This window comes from Pseudorca crassidens, chromosome 3 (genome assembly GCF_039906515.1).
Source record: "Pseudorca crassidens isolate mPseCra1 chromosome 3, mPseCra1.hap1, whole genome shotgun sequence".
Classification (NCBI taxonomy): domain Eukaryota; kingdom Metazoa; phylum Chordata; class Mammalia; order Artiodactyla; family Delphinidae; genus Pseudorca; species Pseudorca crassidens.
The window spans coordinates 131,988,241-132,001,120 of NC_090298.1; positions in this window are offsets into that span (position 1 = coordinate 131,988,241).

Consider the following 12,880-nt stretch of genomic DNA (forward strand, 5'->3'; position numbering starts at 1 on the left):
AGAGGAGCAACTCAATACATAGGCAAATGCTAACAGTCATTAAAGGGGAAATCAACAGTAACACAATCATAATAGGAGACATTAGCACTCCACTTTCACCAAAGGACAGATGATCCAAAATGAAAATAAGTAATGAAACACAAGCTTTAAATGATCCATTAAACAAGATGGACTTAATTGATATTTATTGGACATTCCATCCAAAAACAACAGAATATACTTTCTTCTCAAGTGCTCATGGAACATTCTGCAGGTTAGATCATATCTTGAGTCACAAATCAAGCCTTGGTAAATTTAAGAAATTTGAAATTGTATCAGGTATCCTTTCTGATCACAGTGCTATGAGACTAGACATCAATTATAGGAAAAAATCTGTAAAAAATACAAACACATGGAGGCTAGACAATACAGTACTAAATAACCAAGAGATAACTAAAGAAATCAAACAGGAAATCAAAAAATACCTAGAAACAAATGACAATGAAAAGATGACCACGCAAAACCTATGGGTTGCAGCAAAAGCAGTTCCAAGAGGGAAGTTTATAGCAATACAATCCTACCTCAAGAAACAACAAACATCTCAAATAAACAACCTAACCTTACACCTAAAGCAATTAGGGAAACAAGAACAAAAAAACTCCCAAATTAGCAGAAGGAAAGATATAAAGATCAGATAGAAATAAATGAAAAAGAAATGAAGGAAACGACAGTGAAGATCAGTAAAACTAAAAACTGGTTCTTTGAGAAGATAACCAAAATTGATAAACTATTAGCCAGACGCATCAAGAAAGAAAGGAAGAAGATTGAAATCAATAGAATTAGAAATGAAAAAGAAGTAACAACTGACACTGCAGAAATACAAAGGATCATGAGAGATTACTGCAAGCAACTATATGCCAATAAAATGGACAACCTGGAAGAAATGGACAAATTCTTAGAAAACCACAAACTTCCGAGACTGAACCAGGAAGAAATAGTAAATATCAACAGATCAATCACAAGCACTGAAATTGAGACTGTGATTAAAAATCTTCCAACAAACGGAAGGCCAGGACCAAATAGCTTCACAGGTGAATTCTATCAAACATTTGGAAAAGAGCTAACACCTATCCTTCTCAAACTCTTCCACAATATAGCAGAGGGAGGAACACTCCAAAGCTTATTCCACGACGTCACCATCACCCTGATAACCAAAACCAGACAAAGATGCCAGAAAACATGAAAAGTATAGGCTAATATCACTGATGAACATAGATGCAAAAATCTTCAACAAAATACTAGCAAACAGAATACAACAGCACATTAAAAGGGTCATACGCCAAGATCAAGTGGGGTTTATCCCAGAAATGCAAGGATTCTTCAATATATGGAAATCAATCAGTGTAATAAACTATATTAACAAGTTGAAGGAGAAAACCATATTATCATCTCGATAGATGAAGCAAAGCTTTTGACAAAATTCAACACCCATTTATCATAAAAACCCTGCAGAAAGTAGACATAGAGGGAAGGTACCTCAACATAATAAAGGCCATATATGACAAACCCACAGCCAACATTGTTCTTAATGGTGAAAAAGTGAAACCATTTCCTCTAAGATCAGGAACAAGACAAGGTTGCCCACTCTCAGCACTGTTATTCAACATAGTTTTAGAAGTTATACCCACAGCCATCAGAGTAGAAAAAGAAATAAAAGAAATCTAAATTGGAAAAGAAGAAGTAAAACTGTCATTGTTAGCAGGTGACGTGATACTATACACAGAGAATCCTAAAGACGCTACCAGAAAACTACTGGAGATAATCAATGAATTTGGTAAAGTTGCAGGATACAAAATTAATGCACAGAAATCTCTTGCATTCCTAAACACTAATGATGAAAATTCTGAAAGAGAATTTAAGGAAACACTCCCATTTACCAATGCAACAAAAAGAATAAAATACCTAGGAATAAACCTACCTGGGGAGACAAAAGACCTGTATGCAGAAAACTGTAAGACACTGATGAAAGAAATTAAAGATGATAGAAACAGATGAAGAGATATAGCATGTTCTTGGATTGGAAGAATCAATATTGTGAAAATGACTCTACTACCCTAAGCAATCTACAGATTTAATGTAATCTCTATGAAACTACCAATGGCATTTTTCAGAGAACTAGAATAAAAAATTTCACAATTTGTATGGAAACACAAAAGACACTGAATAGCCAAAGCAATCTTGAGAAAGAAAAATGGAGCTGGAGGAATCAGGCTCCCTGACTTCAGACTATACTACAAAGCTACAGTAATCAAGACAGTATGGTACTGGCACAGAAAGAGAAATACAGATCAATGGAACAGGATAGAAAGCCCAGAGATAAACCCATGAACATATGGTCACCTTATCTTTGATAAAGGAGGCAGGAATACACAATGGAGAAAAGACAGCCTCTTCAATAAGTGGTGCTGGGAAAACTGGACAGCTACATGGAAAAGAATGAAATTAGAACACTCCCTAACACCATATACAAAAATAAGCTCAAAAGGGTTGAAGACCTAAATGTAAGGCCACTCACTATAAAATTGTTATAGGAAAACATAGGCAGAACACTCCATGACATAAATCACAGCAAGATCCTTTTTGACCTACCTCGTAGAGAAATGGAAATAAAAACAAAAATAAACAAATAGGACCTAATGAAACTTGAAAGCTTTTGCACAGCAAAGGAAACCATAAAGATGAAAAGGCAACCCTCAGAATGGGAGAAAATATTCACAAATGAAGCAACTGACAAAGGATTAATCTCCAAAATATACAAGCAGCTCATGCAGCTCAATATCAAAAAAACAAACAACCCAATCCAAAAATGGGCAGAAGACCTAAATAGACATTTCTCCAAAGCAGATATACAGATTGCTAAGAAACACATGAAAGGATGTTCAACATCACTAAACATTAGAGAAATGCAGATCAAAACTACAGTGAGGTATCACCTCACACTGGTCAGAATGGCTGTCATCAAAATTTTAGAAACAATAAATGCTGGAAAGGGTGTGGAGAAAAAACCCTCTTGCACTGTTCGTGGGAATGTAAATTGATACAGCCACTATGGAGAACAGTATGGAGGTTCCTTAAAAAACTAAAACTAAAACTACCATATGACCCAGCAATCCCACTACTGGGCATATACCTTGAGAAAACCATATTTCAAAAATAGTCATGTACCACAGTGTTTATTGCAGCTCTATTTACAATAGCCAGGACATGGAAGCAACCTAAGTGTCCATTGACAGATGAATGGATAAAGAAGATGTGGCACATATATACAATGGAATATTTCTTAGCCATTAAAAGAAATGAAATTGAGTTATTTGTAGTGAGTTGCATGGATCTAGAGTGTGTCATACAGAGTGAAGTAAGTCAGAGAGAGAAAAACAAATACTGTATGCTAACACATATATATGGAATCTAAAAGAAAAAAAATGGTCCTGAATAACCTAGGGGCAGGACAGGACTAAAGATGCAGACAAAGAGAATGGACTTGAGGACACGAGCAGGGCGAATGGTAAGCTGGGAAGAAGTGAGAGAGTGGCATGGACATATATACACTACCAAATGTAAAATAGATAGCTAGTGGGAAGCAGCGCATAGGAAAGCTCTGTGCTTTGTGTCCACCTAGAGGGGTGTGATAGGGAGAGTGGGAGGGAGATGCCAAAGTGAAGAGATATGGGGATTTATATATATGTATAGCTCATTCACTTTGTTATACAGCAGAAACTAACACACCTTTGTAAAGCAATTATAGTCCAATCGAGTTGTTAATAAATAATTAAAAAAACAACAAGAAAAGAAGAAACCTATCAACTCAGGGAAAATCCACTTATTTGTCAGTCATTTCAAGTTCTTGGCTACAGGAAGAATTTAACCTTTGCACTGAGTATAAACCACGACACAGAAACACCGGAATCAAAAGCAGAACGGGCCTGAGAGTCAGAATTGGCTCTGTACTTTTTAGGAGCTGTGTCTCTCTGAGGTTCACTTCCCTGCCCTGAAATATTTAGATAGTGTAGAGGTTGGCAGATTATGGCCCCCTGGGCTATATCTGGCCTGCCACCTATTTTTATGACTCATGGGCTAAGAATCGTTTTTATGTTTTTAAATATTTGAAAACAAATAAAAAAGTGAAACAAAGGAAAAATCGTAGTTTATGAGGCACAAAAATGTATGTAATGCACATTTCAGTGTTCTTAAAAAGTTTTCTTCGAATGAGACACACCCATTGACTCATGCATTGTCTGCCACTGCTCTCAGCTCTAAGTGCAGAACTGAGAAACTGCAACAGACTGTGCAGCCTGCAAAGCCTAATATATTCACTCTGTGGCCCTTTACAGAAGAATGTGTGCCAATCGATGAGATGATACTAACCACGCAGAGGTTTTGTGAGATGAAGAGAGATACTAAATGTGTGCCAATCCGTGAGATGATACTAACCACACAGAGTTTTTGTAAGATGAAGAGAGCACCTGGCGCACAGTGGACACAATAAATGTTGGCTGCTAGGATTATATGTAAATATGATGTTAATGAAAAGAGTCTGCATCTTCTCCAATTCTTGTTACAAAACATAGTGTCTTATAAGGTCAAGTTTCCTGGAGTCCAGAGTACTTCAGAATGGCTGTGAACAATCAGATTTGAGGTAGTGAAGCTACCTGAGTCTTAAGAGCTGCAGGATGTTGTTATTTAAATGATGTTTACAGGGCTTCCCTGGTGCCGCACTGGTTAAGAATCCACCTGCCAGTGCAGGGGACACGGGTTCAAGCCCTGGTCCGGGAAGATCCCACATGCCGCGGAGCAACTAAGCCTGTGCGTCACAACTACTGAGCCTGTGCTTTAGAGCCCACGAGCAACAACTTCTGAAGCCCGTGTGCCTAGAGCCCGTGCTCTGCAACAAAGAGAAGCCATCACAAGAAGCCCGTGCACCGCAATAAAGACCCAGTGCAGCCAAAAATAAATATATTAATTAATTTTAAAAATTAAAAAAATAGGGCTTCCCTGGTGGCGCAGTGGTTGAGAGTCCGCCTGCCGATGCAGGGGACACGGGTTCGTGCCCCAGTCCGGGAGGATCCCACATGCCACGGAGCAGCTGGGCCCGTGAGCCATGACCGCTGAACCTGCGCGTCTGGAGCCTGTGCTCCACAACGGGAGAGGCCACAGCAGTGAGAGGCCCTTGTACCGCAAAAAAAAAAAAAAAAGAAAAGAAAAGAAAAGAAAAAAAAAATCAAAAAATAAATAAATGACGTTTACAGTTGGTTAATAACATTTCGGGGTACTGGGAACATAGGCTGTTAGGATAGTAGCTCTCTCCATTTAATAAGTCTAAGAATAGTTTTTTCATTCCTAAATGTAGACTCTGCATTCAAATGTATGTCTTCCCTGCTAATGCAGCCCTTTCTTGAATTTGTAAATGCTGTTCAATTTGGCTTCTGTGAAAATACGCCCAAGAAATCCAGCACAGGCCATGGCATGCTGATTTTTTTTTCTTGTAAATATTTAGTCATCTAGTCTAACATTTTTTTGTACATCCTGGAAATCTTGGTTAACAGTTTCTGAAACTCTCTGGAAATTGCAGTTCAGTAATCATTGAGTTAGTGAGGTGAGATGTCTCGTTTCCCATAATTAGGGACAACAAAGAGTTTTTAGGGAAAAAGCCAGTTTAGTCAAAAATATAAATTAAACATAAACAAAAGGCTAAGTCTAGAGGTAGGTCGCTTATTGGTGAGTTTATTTCGACTGAACTTCTAGGATGTGGTATTCAAGGTATCAATTAACATAGCAGTTTAAAAGTTTGTGTCAACAATAACAGTAGACTGGTTCACTTTGAAAGTAGACTCTTGCTACCAAAGAATACCGATGTTCTAAATGTATTTAAATACAAACTTATGGAATGCCTCAAAAAAAGAACAATCCTGGTGCAGAATTTATCAGTCCCTGGTAATATCTGAGCATTTCCTATGTAAGAGCTCAGTAAGTACTCAGTGACTGTTAGCTATTGCTATGTATGTTAAAACTACTTTTACTCAGATTATTTTGTTAAACCCTTGTGCAGTCTCATGGGATGGCTGCTGTTTCTCCCACTTTACGTATGAGGACTCAGGATAAGAGGGTTTAAGTATGTTTTCCTGGCTAAGAGGTTAACAGTGCCAGGATAATAATCCCGATCTGTCCATCACAGAGCAGAGACTCTAACCCCTGCAGATCACAAACATGACGGCAAGTATTTACAACATTTTCCCCTCATTCAGTTTTCCATACTTGGATATAAAGAATACCTTCAAGTTCATGCATGAAAACTAAAAGGCTACAGTTTCAAAATCAGGTAAAGTACTCATGAGAAGTCTTGGAATGCAGTGAACTCCAAAAATGTCTTCAGACCCCCAATACATTTGTTCAATGTGGAAATGTTTTATATTTTGACTTAGGCTCCTTAAAAGTGGAGATTTTATTGATACTAATTATGTTACTACAAACTCGAGTTTGACTTCACCATTTACACTGAGCTTCAGTGCTGTTGTAGCTCATCTAATAATAGAATCTTTAAGTGTTTCTGTAAAATAAGATATTGATGTGAATATCTTAGTGAGAGAGGATTAAATGAAGTGGCTTAGCTTGCATGATCTCTTATAAATATGTTAAATGGAGTGGATAAAGGATTGACCCATTTCTCCAGCTATAAACGCTTGCCAATTTATTATTCTACACCCTAGATCTGGAAATTTATCATTGTTTTAGTGATTATTCATGGGCAAGTCCCTTTTCATAGAGTCTTAACGTTGGTCTGAGAAGGTGATTCTATCAGCTCGGCAAGAGAGGTTTTATTTCTCAATAGCAGACTCACACTAACTAACCTCATGAGATTGATTTCTACATTAGAAACAGCAGTTTTTAAATTTACAGTGATAAATACATGTTGCGTGGATAGAGGTAGCTACATCTACTCTCCCTTTAGGAAGATCTACATATGAAGAGGGAACTTAATGAGAAAAATAATTAATGTACTTGAAATCAAAACAAAAAGAGTGTGATAAAAAGAATCTCTTAACAGCGTCAGGCTAAGTCATCCCAACAGAGACAGTCTTGTCAGTGGTACCAGAGGTACTCAGAGTCTTCCCAACGAAGACCATAAATGCCTTGAGAGTAATGAACCCCATCTGTTATATCTACTGTTTCTCTAATGCCTTGCACGGAACAGCCAAGAGCGGAGTCCAAGGCTAAGAATCCTTCTTTCAGTGCTTGAGTGAACTCTGCCTACTTTTTCCCTATTGTGACTCTCCTTTCTTTGCATCCATGGATGAGCTTTTGGATGCTACATTCTTTCCATTAGATGTGCCAGCATAGTATAGTTAGAGTTGAATATGCTGGTCAGGTAACCAATCTGTCTTTTTATGCTGATTTTTGCATTTCTCTTCTCATCCATTTAGTGTTTATGCTTCTCCTTGCTTCCTGATTTTGGGAGTGAGCAGCAATATATGTCACTACAGCCACTGAGTACATTTTACGTGAAGTCTGTTTCTAGGAATCTATTACATCAGCACTCCATGCTATGCTCTAAGATAGGATAATAATGCCATTCAGCCAGATTGGGCCCAGTATGTTACTTTTAACAGTTTCTGCTAATTACAAAAGATGAGGCTCAGGATATTAAAAGACTGTTGAAGTTGATCAAGATGGAAGCATTGGGGGAAATCGCCTTCCATTGAACCCTGTGGTGTGATCCACTGAGGTTACAAAATGTTTGACTTCCATACATTCCAGCAGATACTTAATGAGTACTTGCTTTGTTAAGGGCAGGATTAAACATATATATGACAATTTTTCTTGTATTTAACTTAAATGGTAACATTTTTCTTTGGACCTGTGCTTTAATTTTTTTAATTAGTCTTATCTATCTCTATTTAGTTTTTACTAACATATACACAGAAATACTAAAAAAGAAATTCCTGATTGCTTAAGAGAAGGGAAGGGGAAAAGTGGATAACCAGACAATGCATGTTAGAACAATAATTGTATTTAAGGAAGTGATTCCCAGCAGAAAACACCCAAGTGAGTGAAGAAGTGATACAATAAGTCGTATCCTGCAATCACAGTTACTGGCCCCAGGAGGCAACATAGATATCAGAAAATATGAATCTGTTGTCCAGCTCCTATACTACCTCTCTATGGGACTCTGGCCATGTCACTTCAGGTCTCACTTTTTCATGGAAATAATGAAAAGTTTACCTTGACGACCTACTGTCTCATTCTAGATCAGAATAGCACACCATTTGTGAACTTTAATAATTATGTAAAATTCTCTCATCTTCAATCTACTGCAAAAATGATACCAGAATATTTTTTAGCCTGTTGATGTCGTTTGTGCTTTATTTTTTCCAGATTTATTGAAGTATAATTGACAATAACAATAGTATATATTTGGGACTTCCCTGGTGGTCCAGTGGTTAAGACTCTGCACTTCTACTGCAGGGGGTGCAGGTACCATCTCTGGTCAGGGAACTAAGATCTCACATGCTGCGTGGTGCAGCCAAAACAAACAATTGTATATATCTAAGGTATACAACATGATAATATAGGTTATCATTTCACAATGTGTGTGTGTGTGTGTGTGTGTGTGTGTGTGTGTGTGTGTGGAGAGAGAGAGAACACTTAATATCTATTCTCAGCAAATTTCAAGTATACAATACAATATTGTTAACTGTAGTCACCATGCTGTGTATCAGATCCTCAGGACTTATTCACCTTATGACTGAAAGTTTGTGTACTTTGACTATTATCTCCCCATTTTTCCCCATCCCCAAGTCCTGGCAACTACCATTCCACTCTCTGTTTCTGAGTGTTTGACTTTTGTAGGTTGCACATATAGAAGAGATCCCATAATATTTGTCTTTCTGTGTCTGGCTTATTTCTCTTAGCATAATGTCCTTCAGGTTCATCCATATCATAAATGGCAGGATGTTCTTCTTTTTTGTGGCTGAATAATATTCCATATGTATGTATTTACACACACTCATATCATGTTTCCTTTGTCCATTTATCCATCTCTGGACACTTAGGTAATTTCCATACGTAGCTATCGTGAATAACCGTGCAATGAATACAGGAGTGTAAATATCTCTTTGAGATTCTGATTTAATTTCCTTTGGACATATATACTCAGGTGGGATAGCTGGATCACGTGGTAGCTCTATTTCTAAACTTTTATTGAAGCTCCACAATTATTTCTGTAATAGCTGTACCATTTTATGTCCCCACTAACAATGTACAAGGGCACCCTTTTCTCCACACCCTTCCAAATGCTCTTCAGCCCTTTTCTTTTTTCATAATATCCTGACAGGTGTGAGGTGATAACTCATTGTGGTTTTGATTTGCATTTCCCTGATGATTAGTGATGTTGAGCATCTTTCATACACTTGTTGGGCATTTGTATGTTTTCTTCGGAAAAATATCTGTTCAGGTCCTTTGCCCATTTTTAATAGTGTTACTTGGGTTATTTTGGTTTTGTTTTGCTATTAAGTTGTATGAGTTCCTTATATATTTTGTATAGTAACCCCCTATTAGATATATGACTTGTAAATATTTTCTCCCATTCCATAGCTTGCCTTTTCATTTTATTTATGGTTTCTTTTGTTGTGCAGAAGCTGTTTAGTTTGATGTAGTCCTACTTGTTTGTTTTTGCTTTTGTTACCTGGGCTTTTGGTGTCAGATATGTGAAATCGAAGACCATTGTCAAGGAGGATTTTTCCTTATGTTTTCTTCTGGGAATGTTATAGTCTCAGGTCTTAAATTTGTCTTTAATCCATTTTGAGTTAATTTTTTGTGTATAGTCAAAGAGAAGGCTCCAATTTCATTTCTCTGTGTGTGGATATTCAATTTTCACAGCACCGTTTATTAAAGAGACTATACTTTCCCCATGGTGTATTCTTGGCACTCTTGTCAAGGATTAATTGACTGTATAAGTGTGGACTTATTTCTAGGCTCTCTATTCTCTTTCATTTTTCTATATATCTATTTTTATCCTAGCACCACACTATTTTGATTACTGTAGTTCTGTAGTTAGTTTGAAATCCGGAAGTGTGACACTTCGAGCTCTGCTCTTCTTTCTCAGGATTGCTGTGGTTATTTGGAGCCTTTTGTGGTTCCCTGTAAATATTAGGATTATTTTTTCAATTTCTGGGAAAATGGCTTTAGAATTTTGATATGGCCTTCATTGAATCTGTAGATTGCTTTGGTTAGGATGGACATTTTAACAGTATTCTTCATATCTGTGAACATGGGATTGGAATTTTTCCATTTAGTTGTGTCTTCTTCAGTTTCTTTCATCAATGTTTATATTTTTCAGTGCACAGATCTTTTATTCCTCCTTGATAAAATGTATTTCTAAGAACTTTTTAAAATTCCTTTTTCTGATAGTTTGTTAGTGTATATAAATGCAGTTGGTGTTTGTATATTGATTTTTGTATACTGCAATTTAACTGAATTTTTTGGTGAAATCTTTAGGGTTTTCTGTATATAAAATCACATTACCTGCATACGGAGACTTTTATTTTAAGATAAAAATATGCTTAACTTTTTCCTTTCCAATTTAGATGCCTTTTATTTATTTTTCTTGCCTGATTGCTCTGGCTAGTACTCTCAGTGATATATTGAATTGGAGTGAGCATCCTTGACTTGTTCCTGATCTTTCAGCTTTTCACTATTTAGTGTGATGTTAGCTGTGGATTTGACATATATGGTCTTTATTATGTGGAGGTGCATTCCTCACATTGCTTCTATACTTAGTTTATTGAGCGTTTTGATCATGAAAGCATGCTGAATTTTCATCAGATGCTTTTCCTTTTATCAATTGAGATGATTATATGTTTTCTGCCCATCTTTCTGTTAATGTGGTGCCTAAGTTTCATTTATTTGCATATGTCAAACTATTCTTGCGTCTCAGCATCGAATCCTACTTGATCCTGGTGTATGATCCTTTTAATGTGCTCTTAAATTCAGTTTGCTAGTATTTTGTTGAGGATTTTTGCATCTGTGTTTATCAGGGATGCTGGGCTATAATTTTCTTTTCTTGTAGTGTCCTTATTTGCCTTTGGTATGAGGGTAATGCTAGCCTTGTAAAATGTGTTTGGAATTGTTTCCTCTTCTTCAATTGTATGGAAGAGTTTGAAAAGGATTGGCATTTATTCTTCTCTGATTGTTTGGTAGAATTCACTCCTGAAGCCATCTGGTCCTGGAATTTTCTTTGTTCAAGGTTTTTGATTACTGCTTCAATCTCCTTACTAGTAATTACTTTGTTCAGATTTTCTCTTTCTTTGTAATTCAGTCTTGGTAGATTTTATGTTTCTAGGAATTATTTCTCTCTTCTAGGTTGTCCAATTTGTTGGCATATAATTATTCATAGTAGTCTCTTATGATCTTTTGTATATCTGTGGTATCAGTTGTAATGTCTCCTCTTTGATTTATAATTTTAGTTATTTGTGTACCCTCTATTTTTTTCTTTGTTAGTCTAGCAGAAGTTTTTTCAGTTTTATTTATCTTTTCAAGAAAAAACAACTCTCAGTTTTGTTGTTCTTTTCTGTTGTTTTTCTGCTATTTATTTCTTTTCTAATCTTCATTATTTCCCTTCTTCTGCTTTGGGCTTACTTTGTTCTTCTTTTTCTAGTAACTCGAGTATAAAGTTAGGTTGTTTACTTGAGATTTTTTTCCCCTGATGTAGACATTTATCACTGTAAAATTTCCTCTTAGAACTGCTTTGCTGCCTTCCATAAGTTTTAGTGTGTTGTGTTTCATTGTTGTTTGTCTCAAGATGCTTTTTGGTTCCCCTTATGTTTCCTTTCTTGACCCATTTGTTGTTCAAGAGTGTGTTGTTTAATTTCCACATATTTGTGAATTTTTCAGCTTTTCTCGTATCATTGATTTTTAGTTTCATAACATTGTGCTCAGAAAAGATACTTAATATGATTTCAGTCTTCTTAAATTTGCTAAAACGTGTTTTGTCGCCCAACATATGACCTATCCTGGGAATTTTTCTGTGTACACCTGAGAAGAACTTGTATTCTGCTGCTATTATATGGAATGTCCTGTGTATGTGTTAGGGCCATTTGGTCTATAATGTTTTTCAAAACTGCTGTTTCCTTATTAATCTTTTTGTCTGGATGATATATCCATTGTTGAAAGTGAGGTATTGAAGCCCCCTACTACTACTGTATTGCTGCCTATTTCTCCCTTTAGTTCTGTTAATACTAGCTTTATGTATTTAGGTGCTCCAATGTTGAGTGCATGTATATTTACAATTGTTATATCCTGTTGATAAACAGATCTCTTTATCATTTACAATGACCTTTTTGTCTCCCGTGATGGATTGTGACTGAAAGTCCATTTTGTCTGATATGAGTATAGTTGCTTCAACTGTCTTTTGGTTACCATTTGCATGGACTATCTTTTACCATCCCTTCACTTTCAGCCTCTGTGTCTTTAGGGTTTTTCATTTTGTGTTTACCATGAAGCTTACATAAAACATCTTACAGTTATAATGGTCTATTTTAAGTTGATAACTGCTTAACTTTAATTGCATACAAAATCACTCTACACTTCTACTTCTCCCTCCCCCATTTCATTCTTTTGATATCACACTTTGCATTTTTCAATATTGTTTATCCATTAACAAATTATAGTAGTTGTAGTTATTTTTAATACATTTGTCTTTTAACTTTGAAACTAGAGTTAAAAGGGACTTATGTACTACCATTACAGTGTTAGAGTGTTCTGAATTTGACCCTATGTTTATCTTTACCAGTGATTTTTATACTTCTATTTTTCATGTTGTTACTTAGCATCCTTTCATTGCAACTTG